Source organism: Rhinatrema bivittatum, unplaced genomic scaffold, assembly GCF_901001135.1.
Source record: "Rhinatrema bivittatum unplaced genomic scaffold, aRhiBiv1.1, whole genome shotgun sequence".
Lineage (NCBI taxonomy): Eukaryota > Metazoa > Chordata > Amphibia > Gymnophiona > Rhinatrematidae > Rhinatrema > Rhinatrema bivittatum.
Window position 1 is genome coordinate 312,190 of NW_021820576.1, and position 25,571 is coordinate 337,760.

General features: G+C 42.4%; 2 long non-coding RNA genes across 2 annotated transcripts; one reads left to right on the top strand and one right to left on the bottom strand.

The window, feature by feature from the left end:
- Window positions 1-11,062: 11,062 nt before the first annotated feature.
- LOC115081724 lies at window positions 11,063-11,717 on the bottom strand. Its single transcript, XR_003853863.1, has 3 exons — window positions 11,695-11,717; window positions 11,446-11,546; window positions 11,063-11,234 (listed from the first exon to the last, which is right to left on the bottom strand). It is a non-coding gene; the product is annotated as an uncharacterized LOC115081724 (long non-coding RNA).
- Window positions 11,718-11,915: 198 nt separating this feature from the next.
- On the top strand, window positions 11,916-12,570 carry LOC115081723. Its single transcript, XR_003853861.1, has 3 exons — window positions 11,916-11,938; window positions 12,087-12,187; window positions 12,399-12,570. It is a non-coding gene; the product is annotated as an uncharacterized LOC115081723 (long non-coding RNA).
- The last annotated feature ends 13,001 nt before the right edge of the window (window positions 12,571-25,571 follow it).

The window sequence follows — 25,571 nt, forward strand, 5'->3', positions numbered from 1 at the left end:
TTTTTTCGTTTTCTGTTTTTTTTTTATACCATAAGCAGGGGTGCACTTCCCATACTTATCCTAGCCTTTTCCTAGGCTATATTCCCAGGGAATTCATCTCCCTGATTTTGGTCCACCTAGACTGTCACAGCCTATTTACCTTAGGCTGTATATCCAGGGATTTCACCTCTCTGTATTTCACTGGGCCCAGTATTTTTCCCAGGAGCCTAGCGCCCTATATTTAAGCTGCCGGCTTTTCCTGGAGCCTTGCGCCCTGTATTTAAGCTGCCGGCTATGTCAGGCTCTTGTAATGCTGAACGCTTTGTTATTCATAGGAACACACAAGTCTCTTTATAATAGTGCAAAAACAATGATTAAGCACATTTCCCTTAAAGGTCTCAATGTTAGTGCAATACAAATGGGACAGCACAAAAAAACAAAGAGAAAAAGATTAAAAATACCTTCAGGGATCCTGTGTCCTGTATTCCGTTACAACCGAGAGAAGGGCTTCTCGGGCTGTACTGTCCTGCTTCAGGTTAGCCCAGCCCTCCCTTCTTTAATTCCCGGAACAATGCACCATCTGTAATAAAAAAAATTTACCAAAGGACAACAGAGACAGTGTATTTCTCATAATCAAATGCCTTTATTTCTTATGCTCATAAGGAAGTCAGCTCCTAAGCCTGAGAGACTGACTTGATTAGATATTCAATTGGTTAGCCTTAAATACAGTTTTGCCCTAGTAATTAAAACAATACTCCTTTGATTTAAGGTCACAAGGTGAAAAGAAACATTTGCTTACATCTGACATTCCAAAGAGTCCTGGGAAACTAACTAACCTTGATTTTATAACTCTTCATTGTGTTGCCTAAAAATACAAAGAGATACATGTGTTTTGTCTGTTATCTAAGTGTGAGACAGCTTCAGAGACCGAGCAGTGCCTCCTGGAACACTTTTGGTAAATTTCCACTAAACAGATGGCCCTTATAAATGTTATCACAGGTCCTGCAGGTCCCCACCATTGGCAGGCAGAGCTGGCTGGAGCAGAGGGCCAATAGGAAGATCACCAATACTAGCCCTCATTCCCCTTAGGTTGAGCCCTCAGGTGCCAGGGTTGGCTGGATTTAGGTACAGGCGAGCCTCTGTGAAGAGATGAATCCATCTCAGAAGATATTGTTGGCCAGTGGGAAAAGAACGAAATCAGTCCAAGCAGTGGTCGGACAGGCAACAGACAGCAGAGACAAAAGCAGGCAGAGGTCAGAAGCAGGCAGAGTTCAACAAGGTGAGGAGCAAGCAGTGATCACAAGGCAGGCAGAAGTCAAACGTAGTTGAGGAGCAGTCCAAAGTCAAGCCAGGAATCCAAATGAAGACAAAGCCAGGGATCCAAACCAAGATCAAGTCAAGATCAATCTGGGGGGAATAAGATAAGGCGGAATAGCAGGAAGGCACTGAAGTCTGATGAGGAACAAGAACACAGGAATGCAGGAACTCTGAAGACACAGGCAGGAACCAGGGACACGAAGACATGGCACTGGAACAGGAGTAGAAACTGGAACTAGGAACGAAGAGGCAATCAGCTACTCATAAGAACATAAGAACATGTCATACTGGGTCAGACCAAGGGTCCAACAAGCTCAGCATTCTGTTTCCAACAGTGGCCAATCCAGGCCATAAGAACCTGGCAAGTACCCAAAAACTAAGTCTATTCCATGTTACCGTTGCTAGTAATAGCAGTGGCTATTTTCTAATTCAACTTAATTAATAGCAGGTAATGGACTTCTCCTCCAAGAACTTATCCAATCCTTTTTTAAACACAGCTATACTAACTGCACTCCGAGGAGTTTGACCTATTGCTGAGATAGCTGAGGAAGGGCAGAGCAGTCCTTATATAGGAGAAGGTCTGTGATGTCATCTAGGGGTACCATGGTGGATTTCCTGCTGTGGGCCCTTTAAAAGTGTCTGAGCTGCGCGCGCCCATGCCTAGGGACACCTCGCTCAGCTGAGCAGCATTCCTAGTGCAGTGCATCAATCCTGCATGGCAGCCAGCCATGTCTTTACCTGAGGCCTAGCCGTGGCATTGGTGTGCTCCCTTCAACCCTGGGCTGGAGGCAAGAGCAGCCGGTTGTGGAACGGACCCACGACAGGCCAAATGCAACAGTTAGAAATCAAAGCACTTACAAGATGAATCAGGATGAGCGGAAAGAAACCTGCTGCCAGTGGTTCTACGGTGTAACAAATATGGAGCAAAAACTAAAGGGGGTGTGAGTGGGAGGTTAAAATGTTCAGAAATCAAAGGTCATCATAAATGATGAAAAGTCACAAAATCACAACCCACTGTGATTATGTACACTGAGGGGCTGATGCAATATCACACACGGTACAACGGGTGCTCATATTGAATGTCTGTTTTCCTAACGCATGCACATCCACCCCTCCTGGGCACCTAATACTATATTTAAATGAACTGCCAAGTTAAAAAAGACATGCTAGTGAAAACTGGGCATCCCTAGCGCTCAAATTCATCAGGTGCCCAGGAGACATGGCTGTGTGCCCATAAGGAAAACGGGCACTCACTCAATAAGAGCATTCATTTTATCCTGCCACAGATAATTTACACGCACAATAAAGATGCAGTGAAATTGGCCTGCAGCATGTAGATTGTGCATGTATATTGTGCCACCAGAATTATTTTGTTTTAATCGAGCCCTTACATTTTCCTTAAATTTTAGTCACTGCAAATCAGAAGATCATAGTATCACAAGGATACTAATTAAGAGGAACCACAGAGAGCAGTATTTTTAGTTTTTTCATTTGCCCTTGACTTGCCGTATGACTTAACGCCAGCACTGGAGCTGGCATTAAATTTTCCGGGTTAAAAAGGGTATATTGGGTGACTGTTGATTTCTGCATTGCAGGGTAATAGCTAATAGCCTCATCTATATGGAATTTACATGTGATGAGCGCAATTAGCTACATTTGTATGGGTGCATGTTTTGAACGTGCTAATCCCCTTATTGCATTGGGTGTTACACTAGCACATCCAAAACAAGTGTCAAACCGAGGGTAAATCTGTGCTCCAGGCTGGGCACACTTTATTGCATTGGCCCCTGATTGTGCAAGTCTTTAAAATTTGCACCGCACGAAAACGTGCCAGCAGCGGTTCTCCCACTATCATGCTACAGTCTATATCTTTTCTTCCCATGGTTCATATTTTTGTCTTGCCTGCCTATATTCTATGGCCCATCAGTTTTGTTCTCCCATCTTATATGTCCTCCCTCCATTCTTTCCATTAGTTTTCTCATCTCCCTTCTAATCATTTCTCCTGTTTTTCTTTCCATTTCTTTCTCTTCCTTCTTCCTTCTTCCTCTCCCTCATCCTCCCCTTCCTTCATTTCTTCCTTTCGCTCATTCTTGTCTCCTTGTCTTCCCTTGATCCCTTCCAATTTCTTATGCTTTTGTACATGTCTCTATCCAATGTAAACCATATTGTTGGAGGCAAAAAAGGACAGTTCAATAGGAATGGTGGCAGTGAAGATATAGTCAGAGGAGCCAAGAAGAATGGGGAGAGAAAGTTGGGAGAGGCACTGAAGTAAAAGGAGAGTCGAGAATGCTGGAGGAGAAGATGGCAAGAGAGTCTGAAGATCTGGCAGTGAAGAGAAAGATAAAACAGTGGTCGTAGCATCAAGAAAGCTATGGAGGAAAGCAGTTTACCATGATTATCTGTCAAGAAGCAAATCTGTAGCAATTGTAACATCACTAGAAAATGGAGACCTTGACATAATGTTGCTACTTTAATGACAGATATGAGTTAACTTAATAATCTTGAAGTTCATTCCCTTCAACAGGTTCTGTCCTCAGTATGAGTCGACTGTTCCTGCTCCTCCTTGTTCTTCTGCAGATACTGTACTGCACAACAGAAGGTAAGAAACACCAGCTCAGGGAGGAAGATGTATCTCATGGCTTTCTTCTGTGCTGGAAAGGAGTAATAAGCAACTTTGTCTCTGGAGCTTTATGGCACTTTCCTGTGTTAGGGAGATAGGGTAATAAATAGCATGTGATTTTCCATCTTTTATATTTATGGTCATGTTTCATGCTCTTATGATACATGTGTTTAGTTTGCAATAAGAAGACAATTTCCCAGGACATTTGCCCAGGTAGTTAGTGATTTACCCAGGTAAATTGGCTGTCTGAAAATTGCCCTCACTCAGTCCAGATGAAAGTATTCACAGGATCCTATAGCATGTGTATTTTTTATCCAGACTGAACACAGCAATTCCCAGGTGCATGTTTTGGATAGGATTGGAAAATAACACACGTAGGGAGTAATTTTCTTAAGGATTTAAGTAAGTAAAAATAAGATATACTGCAGCAATTTTCAGAAGCCCATTTACAAGCTTAAAGATCAATATTAAAAGCCCAATGTGCACCAAATTCAGGAGATGAGTGCACATGTCGGGCTGGCACGCACTGAACAAATTTTAAAAGCTGCAGAGATGCGCGCATATCTCTTGCGGCGAGCAGCTTGCACTTGTTTCCAAAAGGAGCATGGTCTCAGAAGGGCATGGGCATTTCGGGACATGGTCAAGAGATGTGCATGTAAATACTTATGCACCCCGGTGCGCATTGAGGTCCCCTGACACATACGTTTCCTTTTGTAATAGATGATATGAAACATAAAATAAAAGGATCAAGACATTTCTGAGGGGTTTAAAGGGTCTGGGGTGACTGGGGTCAGTGTAGGCTATCAAACCAGGGTGGGGGGGGGGGGGGGGAGGAACTAGCTTTTAATTGGGCAAATTGGTAGACAAACTGGTGAACTGGGAATGGCTTCAGTGCTTGCCCCTTTAAAAACCCCCTTACTTACGAAGAAGAAGCAGAATTTATGCACTCATGCATGCACTCACTTAAAATTGGGCACACATGTGTGCAACCAGGCTATTATATAACGTGTGCATATATGAGCGCAAGCTATAAAATGGCTGTGTCATTGAGCATGGGCTGACACATGAGTGCCAATGTGTACCCACATACTGGTTTGAAAGTTACCATCTCTAAGGGGGTTATTTTCTAAAGCTAGCGCATGTGTGCGATAGCTGGCTCGGGGCGGAGTCGGCCCCGGAAGAGGAGGAGTCGGGGCGGCACCAGGGCTGACACCGCGAAGACTGCGCCGACAGCGAAAGGTAAACACCTTTATCGCTGTCAGTTTTGCGCCGAATAGCTACACCTTTTATGGTGTACTTATTTGGCGCGACGCCGGCAGCAATCGCACCGCGGAGGTGCAATCACTGCCGGCTATCGCAGGACCGCCTCCCCGTTTCGCACCCCCCGTTACTGCCGAATTCACTATGCCTTGCGGCATTAGTGAATCCGGCCCTAAGTGTTCTTACATGAGCAAAATATTGACAATTCAATAGCATATATTGTAGCAAATTTCAAAAGCCCACTGTGAGGAAACATATAAGAAACTCCTTCAGAACACCTTAAAGGACCTGCTACAGATATCTGTACCGGTCCTCCTTAACTCCCAATCCAGCAACCCAGATTCTGGGCAAGGTTGGATCACTGCAAGCAGGGATAAAGAGGCCAGGACCCAAGGGATGAGGGAGGCCTCCATAGACAGGTGGAAGCCTCGAGATAGCAAACTGTAATTTACAATGGGTTTTGTTAAACTGCACAAACCAGCTAACTTATTTTGTTTATTATTGTTTACCACTAAAGAAGCTTCTAAAGATTTTTTTCCAGAGTCCAGCCTTGAATCTGTTCTCTGGCTAGTCCTGACTGCTGGGCATCACGTATGGTGACAGAAGCGAAGTCTCTTGCCTAAGCAGGGAGCACAGGCAGAAGCCCATAGCTGCAGCAGAGGGGAAAAAAAACAAACCCTACAGAATTTTGTTTTCTTTTCTTCTGGGACCTCCCAGGTCCACTCACCCAACTGAAGCTACAACAGGCCAAGGGGGGAAGCCCTTCCTTTGCAGTCAGGGGTCAAGCAGTGAGTCGGGGCTAGACAGGCCAGCAGGGTTTTTTTGTTTTGTTTTGGGTTTTTTTCCCCCCCTCTCCTTTTCCTGGAGAGATACCCAGTTTGGAGGTGGCTCAGAAAGCAGGGAAGATGAAGCAAGTGATCCAGGGCCTTGCTACAGGGCAGCAGCAGCAGCAATTGCAGAATGCCATATAAACTCAAACTGACCAGCAGCAGGCACTGCGAGAACAACTTACACAGCAAAACTCTAAGGCTAACTCAGGTGGCACAGGCCGTGCAGACATCTGTGACCAGGATACCCCTGGCAAATTTGTTACCTCACATCCTGTGAAAAAAAAGAAATGCAGACAAGGTCCCAGAGGCTTTTCTGAAAAATTTTGAGAGGACCGCCCACCTGTCGACTTAGCTTGAAGCCAGTTGGACTATGATGTAATTGACGAACTTGCTCACGGGCAGGAATCACGCGGCTTTCCAAGCAACCAACCCAGATGGGTGGGCTACCTATGTAGAAGTCAAGGCCGCTACCCTGGAGAGAGCTGGGTACACCTCAGAAACGTACCAGCAGCAGTTCTGGCAGGAATTCTTGAAGCCCGGGGAGAGCCCCTGAAATCTGTTTCATCGCCTGAAGGATGCCGGCTGGTAGTAGTTACAACCGGAGGCAAAGACTAGCCTCAAAGTAGCCTGACAGGTGCTTCTGGAACAATTCTTAGACATGTGGAATTGGGTCGGCCAGCATACAGGGCTTATGTTGGAAAGAGCTCTAGAAGTGTCAGACGCCTTCCACCAGGCTCAATTAATGCCTGACGTGGCAAGGAGGCTAAAAAGACAGCCCACACAAACTCCCTGGCAAAGCACATGGAATGGAGGTCCGCAGCAGCGTCCCTCAGAGGCGGATAGCTCATCTTCTGTACCTAGAACTCGGGCCACAGTCTCTTCCATGTGCTTTAACTGTGGTTGGAGAGGTCTTTTGGCAAGGGACTGCCAATTTGAGGGACCTGAAGTTATGGACCCAGCCAACATTAGAATGTAAAGTCTCTGGGGATAAAGGAAAAACTCCAAAGCAGGAAAAATCTACACCCCAGAGGAGGAAAGGTACCTCAGAGAATTCAACCCACCCCAGGAATGAAAATGTGGACAGTTTTTCCTTCTGTGCGGGGAGTGGTTATCAGAAAGACCAGTGTACCTTTCGAAAGGCCAAAAACAAAGAAGCCTTGAAGGGATGCTCTTTTTGTAACGTAGCAAACCATAACGTTGAAGAGCGTCCATGGTTAGACGACATCAAAAGCGATCGTAAGCTGAGGAACAGTGCATGAAAGAGCAGGCAGCAAAGGGGAACCTCAGAAAGAGAATGAAAAAGACTCCTGCATTCATTGAGGACAGAAAATTGTACCAAAGAGCCAGAAATCCAGAGTTGTTTACGGTAAAGTAATTACCGGTACTTTTGGACACTAATCCAGTGGTCCCTAGTTTGAGCACCCAGCACACTGTGTACAGGAAGTCACCTCACCCAGGGAGTTCAGGAGAGGAAGTCATTCACCCCGCACGGGGACCTGAGAGGACCCCTTTCTTCTCCCAGCTGAAAGACTCCACACCTTGAGAATAAAGGGAAGTAGAAGATCTAGTCAGGGTCCCTGCACCAAAGAACTTAAAAATACTTTTATGGCCCCCAGCCGGGCTGGACATGCACACTGGGGTGGGGTTACGAATAAATGAAACAAAAATGTATGTTTATATTGATAGGTATCCTGCATTCATTTCAGGGCCACAAATGAAATGAAAATGGTCTCATTTGCTGCATTTTACCCATTTGTCTCAAATGAATGTGTATCCCTAACAGATGCATGTGACCTCTGAATGCCCCATTTTCCAACATGTAATTGTAACAGCAGTTTCTGTTTTGCATGGGTTTTTTTTGTACTTTTTGTCTTTCAGACACCAAGAGCTTCCTTTCTGACAGATGTCCCTGTATTTTAGGTAAATGAATAATAATAATATTTTTAGTAAATCTAAAAATAAAATTGATGGCTGCACAAATGAAGGGGAATAGAATGATTAGTAAGAATCAGCTTGGATTCAGGATTCTTTGTAGTTTGTGATGTCTTTTTCTGGACAAACAAAATAATCATTCAATGTTGTTATGTTGCATGTGTTTTTGAGAGCAGATAGGTTTCTTCTTCAAATAAGATCTCTTTCGGAGGAGTCACCCGCAGGGCCCGCACAACCATTAGGCAGTACCTGACAGACGCTTAGGGCAGCGTCAATGGGCAGGGCACTGCTGGGATATGCGAGGGCGCCGTTTTCAAAATGTGAAAGAAGGGTCACAGCAGTCGCAGAGCACGAGAGAGAAAGAGCACTATAAGAAGCAACCGTAAATCAGTATATCTACTACTGTCAGAGGGCACATTTAACTCAAGATGGGTTTGGGGAGGGGGGGGGGCAGCCTTACATTGGTCTGCCTAGGGTGCTACAGACCCTTGCACTGGCCCTGACACCTGCCATCTTGAAAGCTCATTTAAGAACATAAGAACATAAGAAAATGCCATACTGGGTCAGACCAAGGGTCCATCAAGCCCAGCATCCTGTTTCCAACAGTGGCCAATCCAGGCCACAAGAACCTGGCAAGTACCCAAAAATTAAGTCTATTCCATGTAACCATTGCTAATGGCAGTGGCTATTCTCTAAGTAAACTTAATAGCAGGTAATGGACTTCTCCTCCAAGAACTTATCCAATCCTTTTTTAAACCCCGCTATATTAACTGCACTAACCACATCCTCCGGCAACAAATTCCAGAGTCTAATTGTGCGTTGAGTAAAAAAGAACTTTCTCCGATTAGTTTTAAATGTGCCACATGCTAACTTCATGGAGTGCCCCCTAGTCTTTCTACTATCCGAAAGAGTAAATAAGCGATTCACATCTACCCGTTCTAGACCTCTCATGATTTTAAACACCTCTATCATATCCTGCCTCAGCCGTCTCTTCTCCAAGCTGAAAAGTCCTAATCTCTTTAGTCTTTCCTCATAGGGGAGCTGTTCCATCCCCTTTATCATTTTGGTTGCCCTTCTCTGTACCTTCTCCATCGCAATTATATCTTTTTTGAGATGCGGCGACCAGAATTGTACACAGTATTCAAGGTGCGGTCTCACCATGGAGCGATACAGAGGCATTATGACATTTTCCGTTTTATTCACCATTCCCTTTCTAATAATTCCCAACATTCTGTTTGCTTTTTTGACTGCCACAGCACACTGCACTGACGATTTCAATGTGTTATCCACTATGACACCTAGATCTCTTTCTTGGGTTGTAGCACCTAATATGGAACCCAACATTGTGTAATTATAGCATGGGTTATTTTTCCCTATATGCATCACCTTGCACTTATCCACATTAAATTTCATCTGCCATTTGGATGCCCAATTTTCCAGTCTCACAAGGTCTTCCTGCAATTTATCACAATCTGCTTGTGATTTAACTACTCTGAACAATTTTGTGTCATCTGCAAATTTGATTATCTCACTAGTCGTATTTCTTTCCAGATCATTTATAAATATATTGAAAAGTAAGGGTCCCAATACAGATCCCTGAGGCACTCCACTGTCCACTCCCTTCCACTGAGAAAATTGCCCATTTAATCCTACTCTCTGTTTCCTGTCTTTTAGCCAGTTTGCAATCCACGAAGGACATCGCCACCTACTAGACCTTTGGAGTATTCTTATGTTGGGCAAATGAAATGTATCACAAGCTATAAAGAATCCAGCTTTTTATAGGACCAATACGATAACTGGAACCCACTGGGAGGCCATTCCAGGAATTTATCATCCTTTCTTGGAAGAAATATTTCCTTACAATATATTGGTCCTGAGTTTATCCCCTTTTATTTTGATAACATGGCTTTTGGCTCTACTGCTTCCATGCCATTGGAAAATGTTTGCTTTGTGTGTATCATTTATACCTTTCAAGTATTTGAATGTCTCTTTTGTATCTTCCCCTCCCCTTTCTTTCTTTTAGAATAAACATATTTTGATCCTTAAGTCTCATATCAAGAGAGCTTGTGGTGGAGACTCATCTCTGGACTTGTCTGTAGCCATTTTGGGTTATGGCCTTCAGAACTGTACACAGTACTCCAGATGAGGTCTCACCAACGACCTGTACAGAGACATTCTAATCTCCTTTTTATCTGTTGGTAATGCCTATCCCTATGCACCTTAGTATATTGCTCTGGCTTTTCCTACCATATTTTAGTGTTTTGCTACTTAGAGATAATCAGTGTTCACCCCAAGATCTTTCTTCTGATTGGTGCACATCAGTGCTTCACTCTCTATCTTGTTCAGCGGTGCTGGATTTCTTTGCTCCAGATGCACGGTTCTACATTTTTTCCTTTTCATTTAATCTTAAGTGCCAAACTCGACTACTTTTCAAGCTTTCTTCGATGATTATTTCTTTCTTCTTCTCCATTTGGAATGTACTTCCTGTTGAAAATTTCCTTTTCATCTACTAAAACCCCGAAATGTTCCTATCAGCACCTCTAACATCACTTATAAAAATATTGAACAGAAACAGACCCAGGCCTGATAATCTGCCTTTCTTTGCTGTGAATTCCATTTGCCACTGCCCTCTGTTGCATATCTCAAAACTGGTCAATTTCACCACCTCAGGACCCACCCCAGGCTGCTCTTCTTATATATATATATATATATATATATATATAGCAATCAAAAAACTATAGGCAATATCGTCTCTACCAGTGCTATGAGAAACATATATATAAAAAAAAAACCCTTACATTAACAAATGTATGGGAAACAACTAGCACTTATGTGAATTCAAAAAATATTTCAAAATGATTTATTACTGATAAAGAATCATTACTTTATTTAATAAGTTAATCACCTATCACCATTACACACATTGAATTTTCACATATCACAAAAAGTACATACACATTAAAATTAGCATAGAGTCCTCTAAAGTATATCCCTCAGTGCTCACCTACTTCTTACCTCGATCTTACCCTAAACGGACCTTGTACAGCCTAATCCCATTGATGTTAACTTAGGTCTTTGTTGATGAATACACCTCTTGCATCAAAAACCTCATGTATAAATCTTAAATAATAACCATATATGTTTCCAAAAATCATAAATCCTAGGTGTATTGCATTCATCCAGTTCTTTAATCCATCCCGACAAGGGCCTCGTTTCGCCACTGCTGGCTTCTTCAGGGGAATACTCTTTTTCTAAAGACCCAACATCAACAGTTACCCATGGCTCCCACCTCGTGTCTACAATACATAAAACAGTATTACAGAAAACAAAAAAATTTTTTTACATAACAAACATGACTCATACTGAAATATATTTATGCCCAATTTATCAAAGTTGTCCAATGAAATTTAACTTATTTAAAACATTGCATATATTAATATAAAGTGCCTGAATAGTAATAAATCAACTCTGTGATTTATAAAAACTTATCCTAAGTCCCACTCCTACCTAAAATTGAAGGAGCGGACTCAGACACAACACACTCAATTCACTCCAGCTCAATGGCTCCCGTTGTTTATCATGAAAAACTCCCGAATATGAGTGTAATCCTAAAAATTGGTTCAAACAAAAAAATCTTTAGTATTAAACCTTCACTATGAACAATGTTTTAACAAAAACTCACAAAAATTAATTAAATATATTTTACGTCAGGTGTAGTCTTGAGATACTCCCATACTGAAACCAATGTAGTTTTACCTCTTCACTCTGTTAGAAACCCGACTCACTTGGTGTAAACCAGGAGTTTCACTGCCTGGCTCCCGACTCCCTTCATATGAGCCAGGAGTTTCACTTCCTGGATCTCCTCCTCCTTCACCACACCTATAAAGACCATAAAATTTATAACCATGCTTTTTGAGGGGTCACTGCCCTCAATATACAAAACTTTATATAAGATTATACCTTTTTCACAAGGGAGTCGGGTTTCTAACAGAGTGAAGAGGTAAAACTACATTGGTTTCAGTTTGGGAGTATCTCAAGACTACACCTGACGTAAAATATATTTAATTAATTTTTGTGAGTTTTTGTTAAAACATTGTTCATAGTGAAGGTTTAATACTAAAGATTTTTTTGTTTGAACCAATTTTTAGGATTACACTCATATTCGGGAGTTTTTCATGATAAACAACGGGAGCCATTGAGCTGGAGTGAATTGAGTGTGTTGTGTCTGAGTCCGCTCCTTCAATTTTAGGTAGGAGTGGGACTTAGGATAAGTTTTTATAAATCACAGAGTTGATTTATTACTATTCAGGCACTTTATATTAATATATGCAATGTTTTAAATAAGTTAAATTTCATTGGACAACTTTGATAAATTGGGCATAAATATATTTCAGTATGAGTCATGTTTGTTATGTAAAAAAAAATTTTTGTTTTCTGTAATACTGTTTTATGTATTGTAGACACGAGGTGGGAGCCATGGGTAACTGTTGATGTTGGGTCTTTAGAAAAAGAGTATTCCCCTGAAGAAGCCAGCAGTGGCGAAACGAGGCCCTTGTCGGGATGGATTAAAGAACTGGATGAATGCAATACACCTAGGATTTATGATTTTTGGAAACATATATGGTTATTATTTAAGATTTATACATGAGGTTTTTGATGCAAGAGGTGTATTCATCAACAAAGACCTAAGTTAACATCAATGGGATTAGGCTGTACAAGGTCCGTTTAGGGTAAGATCGAGGTAAGAAGTAGGTGAGCACTGAGGGATATACTTTAGAGGACTCTATGCTAATTTTAATGTGTATGTACTTTTTGTGATATGTGAAAATTCAATGTGTGTAATGGTGATAGGTGATTAACTTATTAAATAAAGTAATGATTCTTTATCAGTAATAAATCATTTTGAAATATTTTTTGAATTCACATAAGTGCTAGTTGTTTCCCATACATTTGTTAATGTAAGGGTTTTTTTTTGATATATATATATATATATATATATATAACAGTGGCTTTGCACTATCACCAAGCAGTTATTTTTTATCTGCTGGGAGATATTTTGCATCTTTTGGATCCTTCCCAGATGATGGCCAGTCCCCTTGCTTTTGGGATTGGTCAGTTGCTCCCCTTCACATTCTGGGGTTGAGCATGCTCAGCTCAGTTTTTCAGTATTCCATGAGTTCAGGAGTTTGAGTTGAGTTGCATTTGCTGTTACTGTTGGAGTTGGTGGCTTTGCCTTTTTGAAGTTTGGAGATCCAAGTGGGCCCTCAGCCTACTACAAAGGGGCTAGCAGGAAGACATTCCTATTTTCGTGCTCTCTGGTCAAAAAAGGAGTTTCCCTATATTATGCGTGAAGAGGGGAGATTTTTGGATTTCCAGAGAGTGAGCCTATTTTTGTGAGTTTTTCCAGCCTTGAAGGGAAGCCCCCTTCAGGTAGGAACAGTTTGAGGCTGCCTGCATACTTAACCTTCAAGGATATTGGTAGTGCTCAAGAAAAGTGTTTGGGCTGGAGAGAAGTAGTTGTGGAGTTTCTCCCCTTGTTTAAGGAGCAGTTTTCCCTTTTTCAATATTGGGAGAGCCTGAACCAGTGTCCTTGGGAGTGATTATTTTACTGGTCATGATGATTTTTACAATCCTCTCATGGATACTTTTCTTTAAACTTCAGTAAACTCTTTTAATTCTGAACATCACTCCTTGTCTGTGTCTGAGTTTATGAAACCAACAGTGGAGAGACTGACTGAAGAGTGAGCTACAACAGTGAGTACAGAATGGGACACTGACAGTGAGAGACTGGGTGATAATACCAAGAACACCAAGGGCCCTGGAGGTTTTTTCCTCTTCTCTGACGATGTGGACCCCAGCCTTCTAGTGGCTTCCTACTGTGGTGAGACTGAAAAGAGAAAGAGAGAGATAGACAAAAATGGTCTAGGACAGTGAATGTGTCCCTAGAATTGCCATAACCCCTGAATTAGGGACTATGAAGCCAAGAGGGGTTACATATAAGTCTCCTGTATGGATCAGTATCAAAATCTTTACTGAAATCTAAGTATACTGTTATAATTTGGTAGTGTTGTGGGCCCTTGGTTGCAGCAAGAGATGGATCCTCCCACAGGGCAGAGTCCTGTGGGGATTTGCTGTGATAGGCTGGCTCTATTAGCACACATACAGAGTCAAGAGAGTCTTTATTATATTGCCGATGATGGGAATAACCCGAGGAGCAGGAAGAGAACCCCTGCACAGAAGAGAGTAGTCCCAGAGGAGTGGTCTCGTCAGTACTCCGCAGCGTGATAATCGCAAAGGTGCACTCTCACCAATAGATGATAGTTGTAGATCCGGTAGTAGTCCTCCGCAGAGCGCGGTACGCTGTGAATCCACACTGTAGACAATAGGCCAGAGAGGTAGATCCGGTAGTGGTCCGCAGAGCGGGGTATGCTGTGAATCCACACTGTAGAAGGTCAGAGAGAGGGACAAGCTGGAAAGCCGGGGTACTCACTCTGTAGTAGTAGGCTGAAGAAGAGAGGGACCTCCATGGAGCGGAGGCCCGGGATGAGGCAAGACCCATGAGGAACGGGTACCTTAGGCGTCCTGAGCTGGAAGCAAGCTGACCCCGAAGGATAAATCTGGAACGTGGCAAGGCCGCCGAGGAGCGGGTATCTGGGTCGTCTGAGGCAGGAATAAAGAGCGAAGGCGTCTGTAGCATGAGCGAAATCAGGAGGAAAGGAATCCTTGCTAACTCGTAGGTGGGTTAGTAAATGGAGACAGAGAAGGCACAGCCGTCTGCGACCGACGGGCGCAACATATATCATATGCATTTCTCAACCCTGATCCAGTTCTTTGATTTCCAAATCAAAGAAATTTAACTGATAAATAAACTAATTTTCCTCTGTTTAAACCATAGGGGCGGATTTAAAAAGGCCCGCGCGCGCCGGCGCGCCTATTTTGCATAGGCCGCCGGCGCGCGTAAAGCCCCGGGACGAGCGTAAGTCCCGGGGCTTTCGCAAAGGGGAGGGAGGGGGCGTGTCCGGGGGCATTCCCGAAACGACGCGGCGTTTCGGGGGTGTGCCCCGGCGTTTCGGGGGCGGGCCCGGGGGCATGGCGCCGGCCCGGGGGTGTGGTCGAGGCCTCCGGACCAGCCCCCGGGACGGGAGGACGGAGCGGGGCTGCCGGCGACGCGCGCAAAGTTAAGGGTGGGGGTTTAGCTGCATGTTCCCTCCGAGGCCGCTCCGAAATCGGAGCGGCCTCGGAGGGAACATGCAGCTCGCGCTGGGCTCGGCGCGCGCAGGTTGCACAAATGTGCACCCCCTTGCACGCGCCGACCCCGGATTTTATAAGATACGCGCGGCTACGCACGTATCTTATAAAATCCAGCATACTTTTGTTCGCGCCTGGTGCGCGAACAAAAGTACGCGCTCGCGTATTTTTTAAAAATCTGCCCCATACAATATTGGATCATGTAGCCTACTGTATTCAGCATAGTTTACTGTTCTTTCCTTTAGTAATGATTCCATTAAAGTACCTGCAAGACAAGTTAGACTGACTGCCCTGTAGTTACCAGATTCTTTCTTATTTCCACTTTCATGAAGAAGGACAAAATCTGCCTGTCTCTAGTCTTCTGGAATCATTCCTCTCTCCAACAAACCGTTACGCCTGACTAAAGTAACTAATTAAAAAAATGCAATACTTAGGAAAAGTATCACTGTATATCTCCAGACAGGTGTCAGCAAACCGGGAAGCCAGTGTAAGACCACCTGAAAGGTAGTTGCCTGGTCCTCTCAATCATTCACCCTGGAGAGAAAGTAAAAAAGAGAATAAAACCAGAAAATTTTTGTAAATTTTTGATATGTAAATAAAATCTGCTTTTCGCAAAATAGTTTATTTATTTATTTATTTATTTATTTATTTTATATACTGGTGTTCGATTTTACATATCACATCGGTTTACATTCCAACAATGAGATGAAATACAGGATCCTTGGGATTTTTTGGGGGGTTTTTTGAGTTGGATTCCAATAAATTGTTAAACAGGATTGTTACTGAAGCTGTCAGAACTCCTCTATGCTCTTTTAATATTCTAAGATACAGTATAGCCCATCTGTCCCAATCACTTTGTTCATTTTCAGTTCTGGTATTTTCCATACAAACCCTCTCTTCTGTAAATGGAATCTGCTTTCTACCATATGAACTCCTGCCATCTATCTATGGGCCTTCTCCAATTCCTTCTACAGTGAACACTGAACAAAATTATCTGTTCAGTATTTCTGCTTTTTCTTTTCCACTCTCCAAAACAGAGTTGAACAAATACATGTGGACTGAAAACTGGATGATTGTGCAAATGTAATATCTAACTAGATAAACGACGCTTGACCGACGTGCTGCAAATGCGCAGTAGAGAGCAGCTCTACTGCGCATGTGTGGGCGAGCACGTCGGTCTTAGGCAGCGTAAAAAAAAAAAAAACATGGCGGCAGCGGGCGGCGGCGGTGGCGGCAGCGGCGGTGGCGGCAGCGGGCGGCGGCGGTAGCAGCGGCGGCCAGTAGCGAGGGAGGGAGGAGAGAGAGAGAGGGACGGATGGACTGACTGAGTGGGAGGGAGGGAGGGAGGGATTGAGTGAGGGGGAGGGACTGGGAGGGAGGGTCTGAGTGAGAGGGAGGGAGGTAGGGGGTTGGGAAGAGTGAGGGGAGAGGGAGAATGAGGGAGAGGTGAGAGTCAGGGATGTGAGTAAGTGGAAGGGGGAGAGGGAGAATGAGGGAGAGGTGAGAGACAGGGCCGCAGCGACGGCGGCGAAGACGGGCGGCAGCAGTGAGGGAGGAGAGAGAGAGGGAGGGACTGACTGAGAGAGAGGGGAGGGACTGAGTGAGAGGGGAGGAGAGAGAGGGGAGTGGGACTGAGTGAGAGGGAGGGAGTGGGACTGAGTGAGAGGGAGAGGGGGGACTGAGTGAGGGGGGAGGGAGTGAGTGGGACTGAGTGAGGGGGGAGGGAGGGAGTGGGACTGAGGGAGGGAGTGGGACTGAGGGAGAGGAGGGAGGGAGTGGGACTGAGTGAGAGTGAGTGGGACTGAGTGTGAGTGAGAGGGAGGGAGAGGGGGAGGGAGTGAGTGAGACTGAGTGGGAGGGAGGGACTGAGTGAGAGGAGAGGGAGGGTGGGGAGGAGTGGGTGAGTGTGAGGGAGGGAGGTAGGGGTGGTGAAGAGTGAGGGGAGAGAGAATGAGGGGGAGGTGAGAGACAGAGGGATGTAGCCCGTTTTAACGGGCTTAACGGCTTGTATGATTATAAATAAAAACATTTCAGATTGGGCAGAGTTAATAAGAAAAGAGGCCTTATAATCAAGTTTGGAGTCATTACTATTTGTATGCATGCTGAAAATTACCTTAAAATTCTTACTGGTTTTCAAATAATTTCTTCTATTTTGTGTTGATGAGAAAATATCTTAAAAATTCAAGACCTCTTTTTTAGTCAGAGCTTCCAGTAATACTAAGAATATGAGAAGTTACAGTAATTGGGAAAACCAATAAGTCCTCATGTATTAGCTTAAAGAATGTTGTGATACAACCAATGCATACAAATAGTTTAGTTTAGTTAGTTTACATCAGACATGCCTTCACAACGGTTTACAAGTTAAAAACACAAGAAATACATTCTTTTGTTAAGATAGTAATAGTAATAGCTTCAAACCTCAGCAAATTAGAGCAGCTTGTTTTATGATGATAAAATACTATTATCCAACTTTAATAGAAAAATATCTGGATATTCATTGCATGCAAGCAGAACAATTAAGAATTGACATTTATTTACTTTCAATCTGTCAAGGAACCCTGGAAGTAAGAAACACAAATGTACCTGAATAAGTTTTTATTATGAGTTTTTGCTTCCATGGCAAGCTTATTTTCAAATTTTCTCTCTGCCTTCCCTTTCAATGCTTTGCATCTGACTTGTCAGTGCTTATGCTGTTTCCTGTTTTCTTCATTCAGATCCCTTTTCCATTTCTTGAAAGATTTTCTTTTAGATATTATAGCCTTTCTCACCTTACCTCATCTTTCAACTGTGCCATTAGTTGTTTAGCCTTCTTTCCACCTTTTCTAATGCGTGAAATACATCTGGTCTGGCCTTCCAAGATGGTATTTTTAAATAATGTCCATGCCTGAGCTAAACTCTTAACCTTTGCAGTTGCTCCTTTCAGTTTTTACCTAATCATTTTCCTCATTTTATCATAGTCACCTTTTTGAAAGTTAAAAGCTGTCATAGTAGATTTCTTTTTTGCGCTCAAATTTGATAATGTTGTGATCACTATTGCCAAGTGGCTCCAATACTGTTACCTCTCGCACCAAATCCTGTGTTCCACTAAGGACTAGGTCTAAAATAGTTTCCCCTCTTGTTGTTTTTGTACCAGCTGCGCCGTGAAGTAATCATTTATTTCCTCTAGGAACTTTACTTCTCTATAGTGTCCTGATGTAACATTCACCCAGTCAATACTGGGGTAATTGAAATCACCCATTATTACAGTGCTGCTGATTTTGTTAGCTTCCCTAATTTCTTTTAGCATTTCATTGTCTGTTAGTTCAGGTGGATGGTAATACACACTCATTACTATTTCATTCCCTTTTTCACCAGGAATTTCTATCCATAAAGATTCAACATTGCATTTTGTTTCCTGCAGAACTTTTGTCCTGTTTGACTCAATGCTCTCTTTAGCATATAGAGTCACCCCTCCACCAATTTGATCCATCCTATCATTTTGATTTAATTTGTTCCCTGGTATCACAGTGTCCCATTGGGTATCCTCCTTCCACCAGGTCTCTGAGATGCCAATTATATCTACATCCAGTGCTTTACACTCTAACTCTCCCATTTTACTTTTTAGACTTCTAGCACTTGTATACAGACATTTCAAAGTATGTTTGTTTGTATTAACAACCTGCTCATCAGTTGAAGGGTTAATTTGGAATCTTTCTGCACTTTACTTTGACATTTATTGCAACCTCTCTATCTGGATGCCCTATTTTTCCTGTTCTGTTAGTATCCTTTAAAGATACACCATTCCAAACCAAATGGCTCTGAGCGACTATAGTCTTTCCCCCCTCATCTAGTTTAAAAGCTGTGCTATCTCCTTTTTAAAGGTTAGTGCCAGCAGCCTGGTTCCATGCTGGTTAAGGTGGAGCCCATCCTTTTGGAAAAAGCTCCTCTCCCTTCCCCAAAATGAAGCCCAGTTCCTAACAAACCTAAAACCCTCTTCCTTGCACCATCATCTTATCCATGCATTAAGACTTTGGAGCTGTGCCTGTCTCTGGGGTCCTGCACATAGAATGGGGAACATTTCTGAAAATGCTACCCTGGAGGTTCTGGATTTCATCTTTCTATTTAAAACCCTAAATTTGACTTCCAGAACCTCCATCTTGCACTTTCCTATGTCATTGGTACCCACATGTACCAAGAAAGCTGGCTCCTCACCAGCAGTATCTAAAATCCTATCTATTTGATGCATGAGGTCTGCCACCTTTGCACCAAGCAAGCAAGTTACCAAGCAATCCTCATGTCCTTCAGCTACACAGATATCAACCTTCCTAATAATTGAATCACCAACTATAACGGCCATCCTAACTCTTCCCTCCTGGGCACTTGCCTCTGGAGACCTATCCTCGGTGTGAGAGGATACTACATCATCTTGAGGGCAAGTCCTAGCTACAGGATTGCTTCCTGCCTCATCAAGCTGATGCTCTCCTTCTGGTGACCTTTCTCCTCCAAAGTAGCACAGGGGCTACCAGATTGGAGATGGGCCTTCTCTACTATTTCCCTGAAGGTCTCCCCTTTATACCTCTCTGTCTCCCTTAGCTCCTCCAGGTCTGCCACTCTAGCCTTCAGAGATCAGACTCATTCCCTGAGAGCTTGGTGCTTTTTGTACTTGGTTCACAAATATGAACTCTCGCCAGCTGAGAGATAATCATACATGTGGCTCTCAGTGCAAAAGACTGGACTATTTCCTGCATCATAATTTTGTTGATTTATCAATTTAAAATGTCTAAGGGAGCAGGGATGTAAAGCTAACCTAAAGTACTTTTAGTCTATGGATTTATTTTATATGTGTCTGGCAATGACCCTCAATACACTACAATTAATCTACTTATATCTTCCTAGTTATCCAACTTATTGACTCATGACTCTTGTTTTGAATTAGATTCCTTATGTATAAAATCAGCAACAAATTACTCCTACCAAACACAATTACCATGTAAAATCAAAACAAATAGGACCAAATAAAAACAAATGAGGTCTAGTAAACAGATAAGGTATAGCAAGGTAAATGAAAAGTCTTAGGAGAACTGACAATTTGTCTCACCTTTTCAATCTGAACATCTGTGAGAGAGGATAAGAATCTTCTCTGTAGTGTAAATAATCACTGCTAAGTTGTAGTGAGTCTCAGTCAATTATGCAACATCAGTAGACATCTTCTGAGAGTTTCAGTAAGCTCTTTCCTCTAGAAGAAAAAACTGCATAATCGACCATGAAGGGAAGTGAATAATTAATCGTCTGATCTGAAGTCAAACACCTTATCCATTAGGCCATACAGCCAAGATGCATATGTATTAAATAGGTTTACAGCTGTGATAGCAGCCCTTGGCAATAGAATTGTCAATGGCTATGCTCTGGGGCATGGTGTAGAAATAGTATCAAACCCTAGATTTAAAAAACTTGTACATCTTCTAATGCAGTATTTCTTTATTATTTTCCTTGGATCACCAAAGGAAGATGCCGAGTGGCAGGATATGGAGACTGGATGCAAATTGGTTCCTATTGCTATAAGTATTACAATGATGCAAAGACCTTTTTTGATGCACAGGTAAGATTCTTAAACGTTACTTGGAATCTGAAAGCTTATTCAGATATTGAAAAATACATTTTTGATCTTGATAATTGACAGAAGTGATATCATTTGCTATGCTGTGGGCTGACAAACTGATTTATGGGATTAATTTCTCCCACCTTCCATGGGATTGACAGAAGAAGATTAACGACATAATCAAAATGCCTTCTGATCCTCTCTGCTTGAGATCAGCCTCAGTGGCTTTTTTAGGTCTTGCCTCTTGGACTAGGTTTATTTACCCTTCAAGCCCATGCGCGGAACAATAAATATCAAAGCATAGTACAAATAACAAATTTACAACCATAATATCCCCTGTCCCCATCACATCATCCAGCCATCATCTAACCATGTGGTTTATACGCTAAAGCTTAACATGCTTGGTAAGGCCACAGGGCGAGCAATTTTATAAAAGCTGATGTCAGGCTTAAATCTGTATGCATGAAGTACACACAGACTTAAACCTGAATTTTCAGGGCAGACTTACGTGCATAAGATCACTTTGAAAAATTAGCTGGCGTGTGTGGGAAATCATCAGCTTAGTGTGCTGTGGCAGTCAAAAAAGCAAACAGAATGTTAGGAATTATTAGGAAGGGAATGGTGAATAAAACGGAAAATGTCATAATGTCTCTGTATCACTCCATGATGAGACCGCACCTTGAATACTGTGCACAATTCTGGTCACCGCATCTCAAAAAAGATATAGCTGCGATGGAGAAGGTAAGAGTTGGGCAACCAAAATGATAAAGGGGATGGAACAGCTTCCCTATGAGGAAAGACTAAAGAGGTTAGTACTGTTCAGCTTGGAGAAAAGACGGCTGAGGGAGGATATGATAGAGGTGTTTAAAATCATGAGAGGTCTAAAATGGGTAAATGTGAATTAGTTATTTACTTTTTCGGATAATAGAAGGACTAGGGGGTACTCCATGAAGTTAGCAAGTAGCACATTTAAAACTAATCAGAGAAAATTCTTTTTCACTCAACGCACAATTAATCTCTGGAATTTGTTGCCAAGGATGTGGTTAGTGCAGTAAGTGTAGCTGGGTTTAAAAAAAGTTTGGATAAGTTCTTGGAGGAGAAGTCCATTACCTGCTATTAATCAAGTTGACTTACAGAATAGTTTAGTTTAGTTTATTGGTTTTTTTATATACCGACACATCAGACAAGCCTTCACATCGGTTCACACATGATAAAAAGATTAGAAATACAATGATCATAAATAGTAACAGCTAAAAACTATATAGGGTAAAAGAATAAATTAGCTGTTAAGAGAGATAAAATCATAGATTAATTAAATAGCATAATCATAAAACATTAAGATAGAAATTAAACTAAAAATATACAGGGGATAGCTCATCAGGATGGTTTGCTTATTTCTGGTCAGGCTGGTTAGCTGATTCATATTCTGCAAAGGCGCATTTAAACAGCCAAGTTTTTAAATCAGCTTTAAATTGCTTTTTTTCAGTTGTTAATCTCAGTGCTGTAGGTAAAGCATTCCATAGTTTTGTTCCTGCAATGGATATAATACTGCTGGCAGTGGTAGCCTGGGATCTACTTAGTGTTTGGATACTTGTGAGGTACTTCTAGCCTGGACTGACCACGGTTGGAAACAAGATGTTGGGCTTGATGGACCCTTGGTCTGACCCAGTATGGCAATTTCTTATGTTCTTATATTCTTATAACCCTGGTAGTATAGACAAACACATTTACACCTGCATTGCAACTTAGCAGGTGTAGATGTGCGCTTGTAAATTTATGTGCATACTTTGAATACTGAAAGTATGCATACCCTAATTCCATCCCTAGGAATGGCTTTTTCTAGTGCACATAAAAGTATACAAAAAAATCACTTTTGCACATACTTGTGAGGTACTTCTAGCCTGGATTGGCCATGGTTGGAAACAGGATGCACAAACCCTGTCTCCCTTCTCCACCCAGTTTTCAGAAGCCCACTTACACACATAAAACCAGGTTTTATGCATGTAAATCATTTTGAAAATTCAGCTCTTAGAGAATCTGGATAAATGGAAATCATAGTCCCCTAGAAAATGTCCCACTTGTCAACTAACCTACTGGCCAGGCTTAGGGTGCAGAGAGAGCTTTGATCTGTCAATGGCTGTGCTATGGAGCAAGGGTGTAGAAATAGTATGTAGCATGCCATACACCTCCATATGTGCTGTTTTTGCGTGCAGAACCTCTCTGGAAATTCACTCCTTAGTGCACAAAATCAGTACTGAGTACCTAACTTAGTTCCCCTGGCCTGACACCTACCCATATGCCACCCACTTTTCATATGCCTATATTCAGGTGCCTAATAAAAATAGGCATTTAATTCAGACACTCAAGGAAAAGTTTTAATTTTCGAGATTTTGGCACCTAATTTCTTAAATTAGATCTGGGGTGGCCAACCTTCACACAGCAAGAGTCAAGGAACTAGAATGTACAGTATCAAGGAGCCTCACATTTTCAAAGAGATGGAGGGAGGAAGCGGTCCCATTGAGGACTCCTCCTCCCTCCATCATCCCCACCAGTTTTTCTTTCTCTCTCTCTCTCCCTCTCTCTCTCTCAATCCTGTCACCCTGTCTCCACCAGCTTCTCAGTCCCCACTACCTTACTTCCCCCTACTTTCTCCCTCTCCCTCTCCCTCTCTTTCTCCTTCTCCCCCTGCCCCTAACCCTACCATTCCTATTTCTCCCCATTTCCCCAATCCAATTCCAGCACTCTCAGCACCTACCTGCCTAGTCCGAACTGACCACTCTCTCCCCCTTCTCTCTAATCTGATCCGAGCACTCATAGTGCCATTGCATAGATCCATGGTGTGACTGCACTTTGAGAATTGTGTGCATTTCTGATCACCCCATCTAAAAAAAAAAAGACATTGTGGATGAAGAAAAGATACAGAGAATGATGAGAAAAATGATAAATGGAGGGAAATCTCTCTTATTGGCCATAGTAATGGCAATTTATTTGTATAGACTGATTTTCTACAATATAATCACAAAACGGTGTACAATAAAAAAATAAATATAAAATGCCTGAAGTAAGCCTTAACAGATTAGGGCTCTTTAGCTTGGAAAAGAGACAACTGAGAGGGGATATGATTGAGATTTATAAAATCATGACCGGGTGTAATGAGTAAATAGGGAGTGGTTATTTATCCTTTCAAATAACACTGAGGACCATATTCAGTAAGCCGTTTAGTTGACAAGTTATCCGGTTAAAGTAAACCAAATAACTTTTCCCGAATATTCAGCTGGATAAACGTTGGGCTGAATATACGAGCTTAAAGTTAACTGGCAACTTGAGGCCGGAATCCTTACAAATGTAACTGGCTTTGTTTGACTATAACCGTTTAGGTTTTTAAGTTATTGGGATTTGTGTGGCCGGATACTTAGCACTGTTTTTTTACGGTGAGACTGGCCCCCAGCAGCAGGAGATGACGTCAGGATAAATGCGACTCCTGCTGCCGCCTAACCCACAACTGGCGACTTAAGAGAAGAGGAGGACACGGTGGCTGACAGTGGACCCCATCCTATTGGGGGGCTGAAAAAAAGGCCTGGGCCTTATGGGTGTGTCTGGGTGACTGCTTGTGTGTATGTGTATGGGTGGGTGACTACCTGCCCGGGTAGATGGGTGAGTGCTTGTGTGTGTTGGAGGGGGTGAATGCCTGTGTGTGCATATGATAGGGTGGTGTGTATGTATGATGGGTGGGTGAAGCGGTTGTGTGGGTGAGGGAGGGTGTGAGGGTGAGGGCATGTGTATGTGTATGAGTAGGGGAATTGTGTATGTATGAAAGGGTGCTGTGGTGGTGTGTGTGTATGAGAGGGTGGTGGGATCTGTGCACTGAGGAAGTGGGAGATAGGTGAATGGTGGGGGTATGTGTGTGGCGCCCTATGTGATCCTTACAGCCTTGTTCCCTCCTCCTCCCCCCAGCCCTTCCCACACACAATTAAACATTATGCATTAATAATAACAGAGCTTACATGAAAAAGGACATCAAAGTAGAGTCTTTCAGGAAAAAAAAATCACTTACAAAAACTCTATATTTTTCTACATTACTGAGGTACCAGCCAGAAAACGATTCAAAAAAGACACTTGGAATTCATGAATTTCATATGGTATTCGGCCTACTGTAATGTTTGTTTAGTGTGGACTTGACCCTTAGATAGCTGCCATAAGTAAATTGAATTACAGTAGAGTAAGCTTCTTATACCAAAACAGGGCTAATTGTCAGCCTTCAGATAGTAACAGTGTTGCCTTCCTGTGAAAAAAGCAACACTGCAAATTTTACACCAGGCCCTAAAACACCAATACACCTGCTATTAGGAAACAGAACAAGCTAAGCTGCTATAGATCCCTACACAAATACTTCACCTCAGCCACATGTAGAATGCAGTCATATCTTCACCAAATTACAGAATAAACAAAAAAGAGACTATGAAGCATAAACAGAAACCTGCAGACAAAAACTGAACAGGAAACTGCAACACAGACTCTGAGTGCAGTCCAGCAATGGAAAAACTGAAACATTACTATTCCTCACAAAACATTAAACAATAAAATCAAGAAATATAAAACAATCATAACAGTAAAACCATTCTAATAAAAAGAATAAATATTTTTTAAAATAAGTAACAGAACATCTAATTAAACATTTTTTTAAATTTCCCAAACAACAAAATTTTTCAAAACTGCAGACCCATCAAATAACACTCAGTAATTAAAACTAATAATGATTAAATATATTCCTACCTCTCCAATGCTGGGAACCTTTGGTTTCCAGTCA